At 43.7% G+C, this 18,516-nt stretch overlaps 1 protein-coding gene and 1 long non-coding RNA gene across 5 annotated transcripts in view; both read left to right on the top strand.

Moving 5' to 3' along the window:
• The window catches only part of FNDC3B (fibronectin type III domain containing 3B), a 185,402-nt gene that overhangs the window by 49,168 nt on the left and 117,718 nt on the right, over positions 1-18,516 (top strand). The gene's annotated exons all lie outside the window — the stretch shown is intronic.
• Positions 16,386-17,771, top strand: LOC121074470. The gene is made up of 2 exons (XR_005822368.1): positions 16,386-16,729; positions 16,840-17,771. It is a non-coding gene; the product is annotated as an uncharacterized LOC121074470 (long non-coding RNA).

Genomic DNA, 18,516 nt, shown 5'->3' with positions numbered 1-18,516 from the left:
AGATCTGGTAAGTCCTCGTGCATTTGGTGTGACGCTGTGACACTCCTCTCAACAGGCTGCGAGGAGAATACTGGTAACTGAAGCCCTGCCAGCTCTTGCCAAAACCAGAAGTAGCTGTTGTGGCAGCTGGCATTAACCTTGATTTAAAGGGAATCTATCATCCAAGTACAAGGAGGCATTAACCCTCCGTGTCAGCTCTGCCATGGGCTCGTCCTACAAAGCTTGTGCAGTGCATTGCTGGCTGTCACCCTGAATAGACCTTGAATCCTCAAATCACTTTGAGGAAGACCTCGGGATCTGTTGTGTTTAACCTATTCTTCGGTTCAGACTTTCTGGTAGAGAAGACATCACCTCTGTTCTGTCAGCATTTACCTTGGATTCTGCTCACTTCTAAGGACTCTCAGTGTATATTTGGCAAATGAGATCTTTAATCACAACTGTTTGAGGCTGGAAAACCATTTGCTAGAAGCAAAGCAGTGCTGCTCCTGGCTCTAATGATATGCTTTCTGTATTTTAGAGTGTCAAGAACTATTTCTTGCAGGAAAGAAATTTTATGTTCTCCGCAAAGAGAGTTTGCCAGTTTTATAGCTTTTATTAATTTCATGTGATGCATTGTGACTGCCTGAAATCGGCATAGCGGATATTTTTGATATTTATAAAATGGCTAAGGCAGTCATTTCCTTCCATGTAGTCAGACTGTTAACCCAGGAAGACAGACATTTAGCAGCAGACTTTAAATGCAGACTTCTTTTGAGTTGCCCATTTGAAGGATGAAGGGGGGGAAATCAAAGAAGCTTGGTGGCAGTTTCCAAATGCTTACACCTGGAACTTCACTTAGGAATTGCTGATGAAGTTCCCTCCCTGAGGGAGGCTGAAGATACTGTGTTCACGTCTGTGGCAGCAAGGCAAGTAGTCTATCAATTGTAAAACTAAGGTAGGAGACATGGATTGGGGATCCAGAGGAAGCACATTGTCACTCAAAAGCATTACAGGGCTTTTTATCATCCTGGTGTTTCTTCTTTCTAATTACACAAAAACAAAACAAACCAAAAACAACAGCAAGAAAAACAACTCAAATACATAGTAGTAGTTAATTGAATTGACTTTAAATGTTGTGGTGGTAAAGAATGTAAAATGGATTGTTTGTTGGTTTTGCTGAACTTTAAATTGCATTTATGCCTACCATAAAAAGAGAAATCTGTAATGGCTGTATGTGAGTCAGCTGTTGATCCCACTGTTGGACTTCTTGTCAGACTTCTGGGTTGGAGAGCTTTCCCTCTGCAAGTCTAACCTGGTCTATATTTAGATATGGTATGTATGATCATATCCTTAAGAAGTTTATTTGTTCCTTCTGCACATTGTTTTCTCATAGGCACCGAGTCAGTGATATTGCAATGACTGTCCTTACAATGACTGCATCCCTGACTTAAAGGAGAAAACAAAGAGGGGAAAAAAAACCACACCATTCAACAACACTACCCGTTACACTATCCGTTTTGAAATTGCGTAATTCTGGACAGCCTCAAAGTAGTATCATTAATATTTATCTAAAAAATAAATCTTGAATATGAATTTGCGTTCTAAAATATTTAACATTCAAATAATGTGCATGCAGCTTTCAGGCAAAGTTGCATAAGTAACCACATGGACCACGTTTACCCAAATGTCTGCTTCTAAGTGATGCACCTCTCCAGCAAGGCTAGGCTGTATGTTATTTATAAAATTCCAGCCTAAAATTCTTAAACGTGCATGCTTTTGCTTGCCGCCTACCTCTGCTAAGGACCAGCCTCTTCAGGTGCCGTCTTGGCTAGGCCGCTGCAGATGAACTTGCTGTAACAGCATAAAGCATTATTTTTATCTCAGCAGAAGATATTATCTCATAATAACATTTTTGAACATTTCTAGCTGAATTGTTTTGAGTGTTGGAGCTGTGCCTGGAGAGGGGACTGAAACACAATGCCAGCCATTCTCAATTGTGAGGGCAAGGAGCTCTGAGCGTGGTGAAGAGACTGTGAGGAGTCGGGCGGGAGCTGAAGGGGCCTTCCGTCCTGGGCCCTGCTGACAGCGCGAGGCTTACAGCAGTGCCAACACTTGGCTGATTCCTAAACCTTGATACATGCACATATGTAAAAATAGCATTAAATATGGCCTTGCATTACCTTATAGTTGGTAGTCAGTGATCGGAGCGCAGTGGAAGCGTTCATGGCCTCTGGAAGTGGCAAGCAAGCGCTGCCGGTGATCCGCCCCCGGGGCTTTCACGGAGGGTGCATTACGTTTACTTCACAAGGTAGACATGATTTGCCTCCCTTGAGGGAGAATTCTGATATTTTGAATGTTTATCAGCCATCTGCAAAATGGAATGAACATAATTGGTGGCTAATTGTTTGAAAGAACTGTGAAATACAATTACGAAGAGTTAAGCTGAAACAAATTGTGTTTATGAAATCTAGCATAAGAAATACTATATTAATCCTGCCTCAATACCAGGAAACAAAATTAGTATAATTAAGACTATCATATTGTAATTTTCTTGGCGACTAGATGCTTTGGCTGCTGCCTTTCTATTTTAATGCGGTTGGAGCAGACTGGCTTCCTGTCAGGTGGTGCCTCCTGCCGCCGCTGCCAAAGTCATTATAAAATTACTTTGTTTACTCCTGTCATTGGACATAGGAGATGCTACTGTTGTTGACTGGAAAAAGTGCTCTAAATTGTGCATTTGGGCTATTTTGTTGTGGCCACAGAGTAATTTTGCAGGCTTTGTTAGGCCACGCTTTGCAGGTCCAGCTGGAAGCCCCGTTTACGCAGGGAGCTCAGGCTCCGAGCTACCTTCTCTGTGGTTGCTGCTTGCTGAACCCTGGGCCTCCATCTTCGTGCTAAGGAAAAGGTTTGAGTCTTCAGTGGTGTTTTGTGAACTTACAGATTGCTACCTAGAGTTTCACTGAAGGAGCAATTTGGGTTGCAGTTTGCCTTCCTGCGGCTGCCAGTCGATTCAGCAAGGAGAAAGCTCAACAACAAAAACCTACATCTTCTGCTTAGCAATGTGCAAGAAGCTCTGCACTCCGTCCTACGTTATTTTGTAGGTTGTAGTGGCCTCTTTTATAGGTGAGACAGTGCCGGAGAGATACTGCCACATCAGCAAATAGTTGTAGTTAGGGTAGATGAATAGAGGAGGTGAATTTTGTAATGTTAACAAGAATCCAATTACACGCTATATGATGAAAAGTAAATCAAGTAACTTGGCTATTTATATTTAAGTAAACTTAAGCACATTTTAAAAGATCTTAGGAGTAGCAGTCATAGCTATTTCAATGCCAGTAGAGAGAAATGTAAGGAAAGCAGTTACAGATTGGCACTTCTAAATTAGCTTTTTGTTGCACGTGTATGGCTGATGAGATAGATGGTGGATTTGTTGTGCAGTGTGCTCAGGTCAGAAAAAATGAGTATGTAACGGAGCTGTTATTGTTGCAGTTTGTATGTCACTATTGTGAACGCATTCAATTAAGGGATAATTAGCATAATGCCTGCTTTGATCTCTTCTTAATGGTTTAATTGCTTCTCTGAGTTAAACAAACACTATGCTTATTTTACAAAATTTTCCCTTGAGAGCTTGTAACATGGAAGTATATGTGCATGTATTTATTTTTTAAGCACCAAGAATAATCATTTATTTAATTAAGCTTCTCCTGAAATTCTCTTTTGGGATATTCTCTGTTCTTACGAGCTGCCTGAATAGCTAATGTGTCACAATAGGCTAGGTAGGAGTGATAATGAAATTGTCAACTGGAAAACAACTGTGTATGCTAATGATCCGGTTATTATTCCAGGGTCATCTTGCTGGCTGGCTTTGTGGATATAAATACCAGCATACATCTCCCTGTACTTTGTGGAATGCTTTCACAGATTCAAAGCCCTGTGACAGCTGCAGATATGAGAGCTTGCCCTCTGTCTGTGAGGATTGCCCCCACGGTAGCACTGCGGGCAGCAGGTAGCTGTAGATGAGAGCATCTCCTCCTCCTCATGCACTCAGCTGCTTGCCAGGTCCGTGCCCCTCTCCCCTGCGCCCCATGAAGTCCCAGGGCTGGCAGGGCAGAGCTTCCCAGCTCGGCTGACTTGGTGTCTGCAGGGACTTGTCGCTGCCCGGGTCCTGAGCTGGTAGGCTGCCCTGCAGCACACCCGCAGCTTCCAGAGGTAGCGATATACTCACAAGGCAGTAGGAAACTGTACTGTCTGGTTCTTTTCATCCTTTTCTTTTTTCTTTTTTTTTCATTCCTTACTGTTTTTTAATGACACGTTCTTTCTGTATACGTCACGTAACAACACATGTATCAGAGCTTCCTGGAGATTGCAGAAAATAACAGAAGGAGTAGCCATATAATGTTTAAAAACCTTTTCTGGCATGGGTGAGCTTTTACAAAGAAGCATACTTGTAAGGGATGTTCAGTGTCTTCTTTTTGCTTGCCTGCACTTCCAGAAGCGGTCTACTCTGCCAGGGTACTAGAATTCATCATGTGTTTTATCAGGATTTGCTTCTTACAGAAGCTCTAAGCAACATGCAGCCTCACCGGCTGGCTCCTTTGCAATGTGGTGTCCCCTGTTTAGCGGTGACATTATTTAGTGCAGGAATTGAACGTTTTCCAGAGAGTTCCCCAGCCAAGGAATCTTGGCTCCCAAAATCCTTCTGGGGAGGGTACAGTTACTGCATCAATGGGTTCTCCATTCCCTGCATATGGGGTATTTGCCATGTTTCCTTCAAATGGTTTAACTGCCGAGTTAATTAATATGCTGGTTAAAATCTCATTTAAATAAAACTATCGTAACTGCCTGTTACTTGCCTAGTAGTGAAATGCTAACTCTGGTTTCCAGATGTAGCCCACTTCACGATGGTGTTTGGAAATAATACGTTAAACAACTAACCTGATGCTGTTTGGAGACTGATTGCAATGATGAACACTTATGAGAGTAATCTCCCTAATTATGGCTATGAAGATGCATGTGGGTGGGTGGCAGTGCTGTGCGAATGAGTTTTAGTTTATGACCAGAAGGGTACACGGAGAGACTTTTTACTCTGGTAGATATTAGTATGTGCTGCTTTTGCTGAGCATATAAGCAGTAGCAGAACTTTTATCAAACTGTAAGTTTCAAGTTTTTGTTGGAAACTTACAGTTGTATTTCTTCAGCACATGGCAAGATACTAAATTGAAAGAAGAACTTGTGGTGAGGCATGTGGAAGTGATAGACATAATTATGGCTGCAAATGCAAGTAGTGTAACAGTAGTTCCAATCAAGCAGAAATATTTGTCATGCAGAACATATGGAAGCATCCTGAGTGTGCTTTAGTGTAAGCCATGTGTGTTTTGTTTTGTTTTTTTAAAAAACAAAGGCCCCCCAAACTAGTCTCAGTCCTGCTGTTTTGCTGAATTTTTCTCCTCCTCTCCACTGCAGCAGTTGCTCTGCATGTGGAGCAAACTCATCCAAAGGGCAGGGTGTGTCCAAAGGTTTTGCAGTTTCTTTATTAATGACTTCTCTGTTTGAACTGTGGCCTTTTATGTGTTCAGATGGCATAAGCTTGTATTTTTCTCAAGGTGAATCTAAGACTAACATTTTGTTGACAAGCACAGCGAATTGAATAAATTAAATTGAATTTCCATTTTAAGGGCGTCCTGAATAGCTGAACATCAAATTTGGGTGAGCTCTTTTATATTACGTGGTACACACGAAAATAAAGAAATGAAGTTTTACAAGGAGATATCTGGCATTTACTAAGTGCTGCTCATGGACGTAGCTATTGGCATTCTATACATAGCAAAAAAAAAAAAAAAGAAGAAAGGTTATGCACAAAATGGGTTAAGTGAATTAGCCAGTTATTCGAGCCAGCCGCTCTGCTAGAAATAGAAGTATAGCTATTTTCTAACCCCAAGCTGTGTAGTTGCAATGCTTCTTCAGTACTACTGCGTCTCCTGTGTTTTGACCTTTTTAAAGCCCTTCTTTTGTCAATTGAGAAGGTACATTTCAAATACCAATTGCAGTATCCACTTTGGAGCGTTATTTTTCTTGCTTTATTTTTACTTCAGGATGGATGTGCCCGGCAGACGACGTGGTCAATTTTATCTGCCCAAGTCCAGTGAGTTGCTAAATGCAGTTTGTGAAAACGTCTAGGTGTTTTTATAGGGAACTTCTTGTCATTTGCAGTGTAGTGAGTAAAGCAGAAGTAATTCCGATTTAAGTACAAATGCAGTTGGAGGCTGAAAATTCTCTTTCATACTAACTAGCCCTTAAAAGCACACAGCAGTGTTGCTGATAGGGAATGCAGGTCTATTTTTAAGCGGCGTACACTTCCCCACGGCTGTCAGCGAGGCTGTTGGTGTTCTCAGCAGCTCCCTAGCAGAGGTTTCTCTCCCCACATCTCCACCCCGAGCACGAAGCGACCCTTCCGTGCGTGTTTGTCGCTGCTGTGTATGGGCCCGGCGTGTCGGCAGCTCATCCTTCTCCTTAACGAGACGTGCCTGTGAAACGTGGCCAGGACAGGGCGGGAGCCTGGGCCTGTCTGCAGGGAGGCCAAGCTGAAGTTTCTCAATAGCTGGTGGTGCAAACTCGTCCCCTTCGGAAGGAGCTTCAGAGCACCGAAGTTCAGTTCTGCTGGTTGGGCTTTTGGGCCTTTCAGCCCTTCGTGCCTGTTCTCTACAGAAGGGGCGTGCTCCAAAGGTAAGAGATCCTGTAGGTCATGCTTGAAAATTGGAGTGGTGTTTTCCTGCGTTGAATTTCTGGACAGAGCTAACAGTGAAAATAGTGTTTAATTCCTTATTTTCATTTTATTGTTGTTTGCCAGCATCCGCCAACACAGTTTCATTGTACAGAAGAAACTCTAAGCCCTTTCTGCCCCTCTCTGGTACTTCTTCTTTAGCATTTTACCTGCAAGTTACTACATCTCCCCCCGACCTGGGAAGCCGGGCGCTGGTTGCCCCATGCTGCAGAGATTTCGGGGTGGTGCTGCCCGCTCGGCTCGTAGCGCCGCGTAATTGTTCTTCTGGGTTCTGCTGCTCCCCAGCAGTTCTCTGCCCTGTCCTTTTGTGCGAGTGGAGGAGAGCAAGCCTTCGCTGATAAAAGCAGCAGTTGTTTTGGACGTTGTAAAAGTAGCTGTTTGTTACAGCTGACCTGACCTGACCTGACGGATAGCTGCTGCTGAAAGACATGACCTTACCATGTTCTCTCCACCCCTCACGTCATCTCCCACTGCTTCCTTTGCCTCTTGCTGGTATTTGCCTGACCTGCTAGCCTGTTCAGGGAGGGAAAACCGATCCAGTAACAAAATGAATAGTTTGTCTGCCGTTTTGACTCATCGAACAGCTCCCACAGTTCTGGAGGAGAGGAGGAGATGAGGAGGCACTAGCTCACAAACCCAAGTCACTGTTTATGCACCCTGGTTGGAAAACAGCAGAATTAGGAATACGAGCTGCCTGTTAACAATGGTTTGAATGCAAGAAAGGTATCTGTTGAACTCCGTTCATCTCAACATTCAATTTAAGCTCGTGGAAGCTCCGGCTGGCAGCAGCGGAGCAGTCTGGGGCTCGGCCCTTCTTGGCGCTGCTTCGACATGCGCTCTTACGGTGGGCTTTTGAAACGCTGCCCGTGAAGAAACCATCAATTATACTTGAGGTAACCTCGGGCTTCTGTCTCCTGCGAACCCTATTGAATGTTTGCTAAGCTGCCCAGAAAGAAGTGGAAATTTTAAATGCCCAGGGAGAACTTGAGTAAAGGAGGTACGAGGCAGTCAGCTGTCACGTTGGTTGTATGGAGAACTGCTGGGAGAGCAGTTTTCTTTGATTTATCTGGGAACAGTTTAATTTATTCTCAAGGAATATTGAACAGATGTGTCACGGACCAGTGAGTTGTAAGCAGCTCACAAAGAGGCCGTCCTCAACCTCCCTGCCCCGAGTCAGGAATTCTTTCACAGAAGAATGTTGCATCAAGAGAAAATTCCTCCTTAATTTCAGAGCAATATAAATTCTTCAGTTCACAAGCAGTAGTCTCTCTTTCTATTGTTTGTTTTGTTCTTCTCTCCAAATACCAGGAGCACAACGGCTTCTTTTGGACTTAAGAGAGCTTGGCACATCTTATTTCAAATTCAGCAAAGGAACGCCGGTTTGCCCTGCTTGATCTTCATGGCTTGCTCACAACTTGATCTGTATGTCTTGCATTTCATTGCTTTAGTTCCCCCACGCCACGGGACACAGTTGTGACTTCTGTACCGGTAGCTTTTTTCCACGCTGGCAGTTAACAGCCTGACGCTTTGACTGGCAGCTGTAACCCTGAGTAGCCCAAGAAGAACCAAGAAAGGTTGGAGAAGAACCTTTAGGGTGGCATGCGTTTCATTTCCCAGCTCTTCATCGTGCTGTGGCTCAAGTGCGACTACAGGAATTCATCTGATCAACTCAGAATTTTGGCACTTCTGGGATGCCATAATGCTGAGCGGTGTGGGTTTTTTGTTTGGGGGATTTTCCTGGTTTTGTTTTGTAATGTGGTCATTGCACCCCTGGGATTGGTGGCGTTGCAGGCAAATGCGACTTGGTATGTACTACTTCTCCTAAAGACGTGGTTGCTTCTGGACAGCCTCCAAAGCCTCTTGAAGTAGCCAGTTTTCATCGAAGTAGAATGGTTCTTGGCATCGTCCTCCTGAACTGATGCTTTATTGAGATACGGATTTGCTTTTCAATGGTTCTCCAAAATGTTTTTCCTAAAGAATCAGCTGACAACAGCTCATCCATACAGCTGTTGTGTTGTTGCACTGACAGTTTACATGCTTAAATCTCCAACAAATTGAAACTAATTCTACCAAATGTTTTTGAGGTTCCTGATTTTACAAGTTCAAGAAATAAAATTCGTGCCCTCTTCTTTCTAGCTACAAGAAACCTTGATAAAATCTGATGTCTTCATTGGTAGAGGAGCTAAAGAACAGTGATTGACTTTGGCTCCACTTTTGTTCCTGGAGTGGAAATAGGATAAATTTCTGTCACAAGATTACTGTACGTTCAGGCAGGGCCTCCATTAATTTATATTGCTAAAATTGGAAATTTTTTTGTTTCACAGTGGCTCCGTCGGATGCAAATGTTGGTTCTGTGTAGCGCGCTCCCGAAAGCCTTCCTTACCTTGCAGTACCCTGTCTAGAGCTCACGAGAAGTTACAAACAAACCTCAGTTTGGAGGAGTGGTGTCTGTGTGAGCAAATCCTCCACGGCCAGACGTTGGTCGCTTCCCGTGGAGCAGGAAGGTGATGGAGCAGAGAGACAACGCAATGCACTGCCGTTAGGCGTAATGCACGGGCTGTCTGTGCACGTGGGAATTTTCGCCCAAGAGCTTCGCTCACAATTGTAAAGGTGAAATTTTGTCCGTCGGATGTTTCTGTTCATCCTTGAGTTATGGTGGTGAATGAGAGAGCCTGAAAAACATGAAAACACCCAGAGGGAAGGTTTGTGCATCTGGGAGTTTATTTTCCTTGCCCGTGGCTGCTTCCCCCTCCCTCCTTTTTACATTTCTGTACCGCCTGAAAGCTCAATCTTCTTGCTGGCCTTTTGAAACACATATTTTGTCTCAACACCAGCTTTATTCGAGTGGTGCAGATGCTTTGCTAACGCCAACCATTTCAGTGTACCTGCTGGAAGAGGAGCTCTGGCTGCCTCGAGACAAAGCAGGAGGCAGCGTGGCGGTGCCTGCCCGCAGCGGGACCTGGCTCCCACCTGCAGCAGGCGTACAAAGGGGCTCTGTGCAGGCTCCGCGGGGCTTTACAAAGTTTGAAAACTGAGCTCTGTGGGGAAAATAGACACACATTCCCTGTTCAGATTGTAATTCGGGTTATTTCAAAGGGAAGCAGCGACGCACCTGCTACCTGCTTGAAGATGTTATCACACAGTTACCATCACAGTGGAATTAGGGCTTAGTATTTCTTGTTTGAAATGACTTTCTAAGAGGGAATACGTTTGGTGTAGCATTGCTCTCTGATGTTAAAGGGAAAAGGCAAAAACTGTAACCTAGAGCATTGAGTTGTTCCTCTGGCTTTCAGTTAGGGTATGTGAGCAACGATGGTAAGTTCTTCTCAGGCGGGGATTTATCAAGGAGAGGGAGAGGATTCTGATATTTTCCTTTAGCTGGGGGCTCGAGTTGAAGCATGTGGTGGTGGTAACTTGGCAGCCCTGCGTGTCCTCATACTAAAACCTAGGTCGGCACTGGTCTGCTCTCAGCTTCGGCTGGACGAGCGCTTGGCACTTCGTTGTGTTTTGCCAGTGGGCAGCTGCATTAGTGCCAGGACATGTGGATTTACAGTGGAAAAACACCTACATGGCAGGGAGAAATGATTTCTTTTGACATTCCTTGAAGCAGAAACAGCTGCGTTCAACTTTTTTTTTTTAAAGCACCGTGGCATCTCCCTTGATAATCAGAGTTACAGCTGAGTGTGAACAGCAGGGCATACTTTTGTGTGGAGTCACTCGCCGAAGTGTTGCAACACGGATTATCCGACGCGAAACAGCTGTACTCTCTGCTAATAGAGACAATTTGACAAAGCACCAGCATGGATTTTTCCCACAGTAACAGATGTGCAGTCGCTTGCCACCTCCCTCCCCATATTGCCCCCATCTGCGCGGAGCTCCTGCAGCCCGGTAGGTGCGACGCAGTGCGGTCCTCCGAAGGGATGCGCTTCTTTCAGCTGTAGGATGAAATAGTTGTCTTGTGACTAACCGTGAGCCATCAGCTGGGAAATTTTAATGATTTGGAAGAGAGCGTTTCTGCTTTGCTCTTCCTTCTTAATTGTAATGGCTTGCGGATGCAAATGTATGTGTCTTAGGTTCCCAACATGCACCAAGGGCAGCTAAGTAAAATTCCCTCGTGCTGGGGTTAACAGACAATAATTTCATAACTCATTGTACCCCTCCCAGGTTCTCCCTGAAAGTGCAACCAGTGCTTTTCTTGCACATGGGGGAAACATCTATCTTACAGCAAAACAGAGCAGGGCTCTGGACGGTGCAAATCCATTTCCCTTCCTTCTCCACCTGCACAAGTTAATTTGTTATTCCATGTTTAATTTCTGAGTGGAAGCACCTGTGATTACAATTACCTGTTTATAATTAAACGAGTTTATAATAGAGACCACCTAAATATATTAAATAGGATCAGAACGAGTTTTGCCTTGGGGAAATCATTGACCTTTGAAGTAAGAGGAAAGGGAGAGGGAGGGAGAGCAGGAACTGTGTGGGTGACTTCAGCATGACTTCAGCAAGAGTGTTTTGATTTATTTCTGGTTGTTTTCTTTTTCAAATAACAGACAGTCCTCCTTGTTGAAATGCAAGATACTGAATAGCAGAATGTGATCACAGTTGCTTTTTAAAGACAGAAAAATACTTCTAACTGAACATCAAGAAGCAGAGACAATTTCATTTCCAATATCCGTGAAGTAATGTTTTTCTCAGCTGACTAACAAGCTGAAACTTGCTCAATTCTTCATATTTTTGTTTTTTTGGACAGGTTTCTCAGATACTCTGTCTCCATGCCTTTAGAACAAACACAGTGAGGCAAATAACTTTAAAATCTTGTTTTTGTATTAGTTTACCAATTGCCACTCAAAGTTTTACTGAAAGTGTGTTTGTGGGAAAGGAATCAGGAGAGCAGGAGGTAAGAAATATACGGAACCAGAAAAATCCTGGGGGTTTCAGGAGGCCTAAACTTTAACAATAACCTGACAATGTTGCTTGACTTGGGACATAACCTAGTATTGAGATTATTTAATGACAAAATAAGTTTTAAAACTAAGGAAATTAGACTGCAGCATTTAACTCCTCTACTATTGTTATTTGGCTGGTGTTCCTTTATAGTAGGAATGTGGGATTCGTTAGATTCATCTCTGAAGGGACTTTCTCTGAAGGAGCTCGGTGGCGTTGGTTTCTATGACTCTTGCACGTTTCCTTGAGGCTGTGTCCCGACAGCCGATTGCCACCTGCATCTCTGGCATGTCATTGGCCCAGAATAAAAAGTGGAAAGCTCAGTTGCATGGTCAGAGATTCATGCAAGTATTAAAAGTCAAGGATCGTGGTTTACGTTGAAGGAAAATGCATTCTGTCAAGTCCAACTTCAGAATACCAGACATTCACTTTTTACTGCATTTGTGGTTTTATGTACACCTTTGATTTTTCTTTTCCTTCAGGAAGCTTGTTATAACCTGGGAAAAAAAAAATCCCAGCTGTGTGCCAACAAATACTTTCTGTAGCAGACTGACCTAAGCCGTTAGACCAAGAGACTGGGACACGAGGGAGCAGCCTGCTGCCGGCTCCTCAGTTGGTTTGTCCTTTGCTTCAGGGTCTCTGGGTTTTGTGACTGAAAGCCAGAAAGAAATACAGAGCTGTCAATAACGTTGTGCACGCAGTATGCAGTGGGCGGATGAGCGTGCCATGAGGTCAGTCAAATACATTTAGGAGACAACGTACAAAATCTTTGTAATATACCCAACCATTCACTTTAACAGACTTGCATCAGACCTTGGGGTTGAACTCTGTTTTCTCTTTAACACCTAAAATGCTTCATAATGTCTTAAGCAAGACGAAGATATCTTTCGTTTTTGTAGTTTTCTAATGTACTATGCACACGTGCATATATTATTATATTATCTGTCGTGCTAATTGGGATTTTGGTGTCATAGACCCTAATCATTGTATTTTTAAAAAAGCACTTGTTTCCTTAGACTTGTGCGAGTGGTTTTGATGCCTGCCGGGATTCACCTTACTGGTGTAAGGGGAAAGCCCAAGATTTTGGTACCCCTTACTTACATAAGTAAAAGATTTACATACATTATTTATGTATGGAACCCTTCCATCTTCAGTAATGCATTTAGTTTGAATGAGGAATTGCTAGATTCATGTGCTAGCAGCATAAAGTAATCAGTAGTAATATTCAACCTTGCATAATTAGGAAAAAGAATACTTTGGAAAAAGTATTGAAAGTTTCGGTGGCTTCTGCTCCACTTCCTCTTTGTATTAGTCTTATTATTATTTTTTTTTTTTTTTTTAGTTTTCAAATTTGATTTAAACCTCAGGCTGTTCCTTGAGTTTTGTAACTGTACAGTAGTGAGCAACGAGAAATAAAAATATCTGCTCCTCATCTGTTAAGTCACTGTGATCGCTGGGCAGACTGTTTATAAAATTCTTAAAAACTTGTTTATGTCAACTTAGGATGACTCCAGAAATAGTACGCGGGTCCTGTCCGTGTGCTACGGTCCCTGCAGTGCTGGTGGGGCGAGGCTGCAGGCTGCTTGGTCTTGCAGTTTGCTTTGCATGAGCGCGTAAAGTCAAACAACAAAAGTGTCCAACTGCACCTGTTTAAATGGGTGGATTACTTGGAATGACATTCTGCAAAGGTACGTCGGCAGGTTTGTTCGCACTACCTGAAATTCAAACTTATCACTAGATACTGTGAGGCAAGGCAGGTTAAAGAGTAATTTTTAGCTGCCGACTGCTTTATCGGTGTGTGACCCAGAAACACCAGCTGAGATCACACGCTTACTGCTTTTGTGTGTTGTCTTGATAATTCTGAGTGTAGCATTGTCTTTATAGGTCTTCTCCCTGTCACAGCATTTTTGGGTTCGGAACAGCGCTTGTAATTTTCTCACTGCATATAGTATCAAATATTAAATGTGCGTATAGCCATTTACATATATATCATCGATATGCACAGTATGTATTTAGAACATTGTGAAATTATTACATCATCCTAATTAAGTCAAGGGGAAGCTTTAACAGCAATTAGACTCTTAAGACTTTAGTTTTGAATAGGAATTCTTCGTTTCGTACGCTCTCATTACCAAAGTAAGCAGGGTATGGTGTTGCTGAAAGGCTGCTGGCCTGCCAGCGGTGGATCTCAGGGAGCTGACCGAGTGCAGAAGGCATTTTCAGCTCGTCATTAAGACACGTAAGAGACTGTGTTTAACACCACAACTCCTACCCAGCCCAGTGGCACAACAGGGAGTACAGCTTGGGGCTCCCAAGCTCCCTCCCAGTTTTCCCTTCCATTAAGCGCTGCTTCCTGTAAGTAATAAAGCATAAAGGATGATGCATTATGCCTCAGAACAGCTTGCGTGTGTCTATATGGATTTTTTTCTCCTTAGTGGGTTGGTAAAGTTCACTTGCAGACAATTCATCCCAAATGCAGAGTGGAACCACCTTGGCTGCTTGCGCTGCTCTCCAGCTAGATGTTGCACTGCGCCTGCAGCCTCGGGGTGTTGCGCTGCTGGTACGTGGGGCCCGTGAGTCATCTTCTGGCCGCCGACCTGTGCTGCAGAAGGCCAAAACGAAAATCTCCACCCTGGGTTGAAGAAAGAACGGAGCTAAAACAGCAGTTTCTGGTTCTCTGGGAGACTGCCGAAACATCGTAGCTGTATGGGAGCTTCATTTGTGCCCTGCCCTTGATTTCTCTGTGATAATTTCTCCATGTCTCACTGACCTTTTAACTATAACTCAGAGTGGAAGTGTTTTCCCTAGCGTTCACTGGCCCCAGCGTATTTGGGCACCAACCTCAAGGCATCCGAGTTGCTGAGAGCTCCCAGCCCCTCCTAGCATGGAGCTGGCTTCAGGTTCTTCGCTTCACAGGGGGATGAGGAACAGCTTGCCCCAAAAGGTGCCAAAACCTCCTTGCCCCTGTCTGGGAGCAGTTTGGGAATGATGGAGCCGATGTTATTTGAGAAAATAGAAAATAGCTGGTGAACGGTCAGAAATAATGCTCTGCCACAGGACGGAAGGGAATGGCCGAGGAAAATGCAGGGCACGTTCGTCTCTGCTTCCTGATGGGTCGCTGGTCACAGCAGAAGACAAGGTAAATGCAGGCTTTCCACAGAATTAATAGCCAATGTGAGAATTAATGCAGATTCAAGCTTTAATTAATAGAGGAGAGCTTTCTACTCAATTTTCTTTGTTATTTTGCTGTGAAATGGGATCTGTTGATTTGGAAGCCTTTCAGACCATCCTTATTTCATAATGTTTTTATCTAGAAAGCTGCCACACACCATTATTCTTGCAGGAGGTTTTAGACAACCCTAATTGGAGTTTTAGTTACTGTTGCCCTGATGCCAAAATGATGGCGCTCAGGAATCCGAGGAATTCTAAACACCGGCTGGGTAGGGTTCCTAGGAACTGAGGATTCTTGCACTTATTTTCTGTAACAGCAAAAATTCCCTTGATATTTACTCAGCTATCATAAATATTTGCATGCAAATCTGAACCAAAATCTGAAATTAGCTTTCAAAAAATAAATCTAAAATACCCTTCTGTTTGCAGAAGAGAAAAGGTGTTTGGGAAATGTTCTGCAGAGCTACAGAAGGGCATTGGAATGAGGCTGCTGAATATTTAATTTGTTTAGTGCACAGCTGTCATTGTTAATAGCTTTGACACAACTAAAAGCTTTGCTCACTCAAGAGGCAGCGATTAATAAACAAGTTTAATTTTTAAATACAAGGAGAAAAACCTCTGGAGTTCCTTTTTTGAAGTTTGTAGATGGCTTTCTCTCCATCACGTGTTTGTGCAAAAGTGAGCAGTCATGTCTAGAAAAAGTGTTTGCATGTTTATTCTTATTTTAAGAAAGTAGCAATAATTTAAATAGAATTTCAGGCCATAATGTAGCTTTAAATCACTTTCCTGTATGAAGATACATTTTGGGTATTCTCTGGTGCCATGTGTAGGAGCTGTGCTGCTTAGAGGGAAGGGACTGAAAATCAAGCTGTTCAGTGCTGCTTAGGTTTGGAAAAAAGGTGTAATCACTTCTAGCTATTTTCTCTGGGTAAAACCCTTGGATAATTTATTTTCATTGGAGGTTTTCTTGTATTTATGTATATATCTTTACATAAAAGTAGAAAAGGGAAACATTTAAAGAATTCAGTTTGTGGATCTTTAGCAACTGGTGGGGAAGTTGAGGGTAAGTGCAGCCACAATTGCTGCAGGTCTGTTACTTATGTATTTTGTTTGCAAGCGATCCTGCCAGATACCGGTAGAAGCAGGTGTGTATGCTGGTATTCTGCAGTGCCCCTCTTGGGGGAAAACCAAGGGAAGAGCAGAAGAGGCGCTGCCCGGGGCTGCGAGTGCGGAGGAAGCCCTGCCGAGGGGCAGCCCTGCGGCTGCTTGCCCCTCTGCTCGCCGGCTGCAGGCAGCCTTTCGCAGAGATGCCTCCGGTCTCTAACGGCTTCCCCAGCTCCCGTGGTTCTCGTGTCTTTCTGTGTCATGCTCTGCCAGTTTGTTTTGGAAATGCGCCTGCTACTGCGTGCGCAAGGTTATTGAAAGCCATTCTCTCGCATCTCTCAGTAAAACCCAGGAAACTAGGAGAAGAGTTTTATAAGAATTTGAGGTTTTTTTTTCAGGCGCACGAGATATTCTTGCTGAGCGAAGAAACTGTTCATTTAACTGCTCTGCGAGCTGCCGTAGGGATGCTCGCAGTTTGACAGTGAGTGCAAGGCAGCGGGCTGGTGCTAAGCCGCGGCGGAGGTGGTAACTGCAGGTTTTTATGGGGCATCACTAGAAGAAGTAGTCACCTTTAAGATAGCTCTCTGATGGAGCAGCGATTGGATTATTTCTTTCCTTAACACGAAGAAATTATAATCCTGTGCTGGCCATGGACAGAAAAGGCTTGAGCTCTGCGAGAAACTGCTGATCAAAGGCTGCTTTCCGAATTTCTTCCTGTGCTGTGCTGATTTCTTGCTACTTGAGAACACGGTGAGTCTGTCGGTGTGGCTGGAGGTCTGAATGCCTCGTTTATTTAGTAACCACTGACCTGTTTAAGATTCATCGTACTCAAATGAAACGTACGCGTGCCTCTTCTGCAGGCGTAAGCTGCGTCTGCGCGTGCTGCCTTGCAGAGCTGGGGCTGTGCCGTGCTCCCCTGAATAGAGGGGCCTCGGTCCAGCCAGCACGTCTTCTGAGCCTGACTTTGGAGTCACCTGGAGCATGTCTTCTTCTAAAGTTACAGGCATCTGCAGCGGCTCGTAATGTTCACCATGTTATCACAGAAGTAAATTTCATGAAAATTAAGCTGAGGGTAATTAACACATTATTCCACTGGGCTGAATTTGGATTGCTTGTGTTGGAAACGCTCCCAAACATTAGGAAACTTGGGTATGGAAAAATACCTCTTTATATACGGGAGTGATCTAACAAATGCTCTTTGGGTCAGTCTCGAGGTGGTTGCCTTTACAGATGGAGCAGCGCCAAACTCGTAAAGCCTTCCATCTTCTGAGTCCGGTCCCTGTTCCATCGCCCCAAGTGGCGCTCCTTGTAGCGCAGGTGGTCAGGCTGCTCTCCTCAGTTGTTGGGACATCCATCAGCAGCAAAATACTTCTGAGGAACAAGAAACGTTTACGTGAATTGGCAGAGAAAATCTCCATCTTTGAGAGGAGCAGAAAAGACTTTTGGAAGGTGTTTGAGCATAACCCCCAAGGAAGGATTCACTGGCAGATCTCAGCAGATGCTCGCCATTTCCACATCTTGCGGGATGGTTTCTGTGTGTGCAGGGGCTGCCGGTGCCACGGGATGGGCCGAGCTTGGGGCCTCCTGGGCTGGTGAAGGCTGCCCCGGCTGGTGCTGGAGACAACCTGCTGTCTGCTCAAAGCTTCTGTAATTTGTAATTTCTTTTTGTAAATTCTGTAATTTGGCTAGTTACTGAAGGTAAAGACATCTGGTGTGCTTCCAGATTGGTACGTAGCAGAACGTGGCCTGTAAGATGAGCTTCACTCATTCTATAAAACAAACTCCTACAGCATCAGTCAAGTTGCGTCTGATTTATTCCAGCGTGGTCGGTCTCCAGATGGTAGAGCATGGTTCCCTAAGGCCCCGAAATTATCTGATTATAGCAATTTTAATGCTGATCATGAGTAGCAGTGGTACAAAGTATCCAGCTATACTGTTGGGAGCTTAAAAAGCTCTTTCTTAATAGGCTTTCTTAATGGCAGCCTTAAAATTTAATAAAGCAAAAACAATTTAACCATTCAAAGATGAAGGCAGGCCAGGTAATTTTTATCCAATGGACTTCATTAAATAATTGTGCGGTGTTTGATCGTATCAACGGTGACGTCCCAGATTTAGGAGCTCTTGTTAATGGCATCAAGTATTTAACAGCCATGCTTTCAAGAGAAAAGCTGCTTTACCCTTGGTGTTGCTTATATAAGAGAAAAAACTAATTTGTAGCAGGATTAAGCTTCCAAAAATGAAGTGTCTTTTTTTTTTTTTTTTTTTTACAAGACTTGCTTGGTACTCTTATGCATTTCTATTTTTTTACATAAATAATTTACACAGTATTAATAAGTGTTGAAACAAATTGTGGCAGAAGCCATTTCCAGGTGTTGTCTACCTGGTAGTCTTTGCATTCTTTTCATGCCTGATGCATTCATAAGGAAAGTGCTGCCGTGAAGCGGAGTAATTAACAGAACATAACTCACTTAGCAGAAGTGAGTAGAAACCATGGATTTTGTAAACTCTGTGGGTTGGTTAATACGATACATTTTGTA

This window comes from Cygnus olor, chromosome 9, assembly GCF_009769625.2.
Source record: "Cygnus olor isolate bCygOlo1 chromosome 9, bCygOlo1.pri.v2, whole genome shotgun sequence".
Taxonomy (NCBI): domain Eukaryota; kingdom Metazoa; phylum Chordata; class Aves; order Anseriformes; family Anatidae; genus Cygnus; species Cygnus olor.
Note: the sequence above shows the minus strand (reverse complement) of the source record. Positions and strands in the feature narration are given on the sequence as shown.